The sequence below is a fragment of the Adiantum capillus-veneris genome, chromosome 30 (genome assembly GCF_014529385.1).
Source record: "Adiantum capillus-veneris isolate H3 chromosome 30, ASM1452938v2, whole genome shotgun sequence".
NCBI classification, from domain to species: domain Eukaryota; kingdom Viridiplantae; phylum Streptophyta; class Polypodiopsida; order Polypodiales; family Pteridaceae; genus Adiantum; species Adiantum capillus-veneris.
The window spans coordinates 74439929-74442210 of NC_140960.1; positions in this window are offsets into that span (position 1 = coordinate 74439929).

The following is a 2282-nucleotide window of genomic DNA, read 5'->3' on the forward strand; positions in this document are numbered from 1 at the left end:
GCTTCTCCTTAAGAGACATCCACCATTTATGAGCTTTGCCTTCTAGTAACAAGCTAGTCTCTAGTGCCTTGACCACATTCGGAGTACAACGAACTCAATGAATACCTTTCCAACTACTAAGGAAAATATTAATCGTGTCTTTGTTGCGTTTTTTCTCCTCACCCCGAAAGACGTGGTTTTGTATTTTTCAATAGTTCATCCACTTGTTTTTGTGTAAGAGATTGGAGCCTTGCTGCGACATGTCACGATTAGAATTTTCAGCCCGTGAGCCAAAAGAATCCTTGGGCAGCTCACTTGTAGTGCCCTTGACCTACTGATGTACAACTAAATCAAACAATTTAGTGACATTCTTATTCAGATACACAAAATTTGCATTTAGGACATTCACACAAAGTTGCATGCATGCAAGGAGAGTTTCATGAAAAAGAACACTCCACGCATTCCCTATCTTTAGCTCCGATACCATAATGAAGCCAAAGGGTAGGAACCCCTCACCCATCCTTCTCTATTTATAAATAAAGGAACCCCTATGTTGGACTCTTGGCCTCACAATAAGGGTGGTAACTAATACTTTGTAGTTGTTCAAGACAAAACTCCATTTTTATTTAACTTGGTGGCTTTCTCCAACAACTCGCTTAGAATAGTGTTGAAAATGGAAAAGAACGTCAAAGGACAAAATCATTGTCTTGATTTATTTGTTGAATATTACACATTACAACTCTAAAACATATAGTGACGTACTCTTTCACAAGAGACTTACCCAAGAATAGCTTGCCCTGCACTCAATTGAACTCACATCCTACATACCTAGGGAGAAAAAAGATGGTACATCTTTTTTACATTAGGCAGAGAATGGACTAGAAACAAGGAAGACTGGGACCGACTCCAATGCCTCATACAGAGGGAGTGATCATACGACTCAAGACTTAAGTTGGACTAGAGGGACTCGTCGACTCTAAGAGAAGAAGGATCAACATCACGCCAAACATCATCATCAAGGCATGGTACTCATACATCTCGCTTATGTGAATATTAGCGCTATCCCAATGTAATGGACAAGACGAGGAAAAAACTAGAGGCTGCATCGTAGCAACATGGACACAATCTTTTTGGGACATAAATCTTCCTTTAAAAGAGCATTTTAGTGGTGGCTCTTTATTTGATAAAGATTAGCACTAAAGAACACTATGCTATGGAATAAACGTTTCACTATCCCAATCCCCAAGCTAAGACTTCTTGCCTAGATAGGATCAATCTCAGTGGTGGCGAGGGGTAGTGATGCCCCAGTATAGATGGATTTGGAAAGATAGCAACGACCTGAGAAGATTAAGGCGGGAAGGGACAAAGACGCTCGTTTAGGAGGGTCCTTTCTTTGTTTTTTTAACAACACACCAAAGGACCCACAAGAAGAGGTGCTTATCCCTTCCAAATATTAACTTAGCCATGAAACTTTTTCGAGCAAGGGTGGTGTACCGGGCAAGAGCCACATGTAGGCATCACCATGGCCACCTAATAAATGCACCACATATACTGCGAACAAAGGTCGAGAGCCTTACCGTTAGACCATCTTCTCGGAGTGACTCGCCATAAGTGCTTGTTCTCTAGCAGCAAGTCCAGCAGGACCCTCAATAAGGTCGGAACCATTGCATAGAGACCAAGATGGGAAGTCCATGAAGACATAGCTCAAAGACTAGCTTTATCAATAGCATAGGTTCAACAAGTTGCTTCAATACTCAATTACCTTAGGATATTCCCTAAAGGTTACCATATGGTGGCACATGAGTGTAGAATGGGGGGGTTTGAAGGCAAAAAGGATAGATTTTTTTCTGAGGGAACTATATATAGGGGTAAGTAAATATGCGCAAGTGACATCCTTCTACTACTACTACTGAATCCTCTGGGTCAATTACTCGAAACTATGCCCAACAGCATTTTGACATTTGAAGACTAATACACTTCTATAAAAGATGCAATGACTTTGTAATTGATGGAGAAAGACTTTAACAAAAGCAGAAATAAAGACAACTAGCACAAGCTAATTGAACCTTAACTTACCCTCAAACTAAAAAGCAGTGCCATTGTCTACCCCAAGACACCTTTATGATCCTCTTCTATGCTTTGGTTTTCACATACTTCACTTTCTGCTGAAGTAAAGGCCTCTCCTATCTCTGAGTAAAGGCCTCTCCTATCTCCGACCGAGACGTCCTATAAACTAATTGCATCCAGCTCATGGCTCTTGTTAACAATTCTGATTACCTCCATCGATGAAATTTGCACAGAAA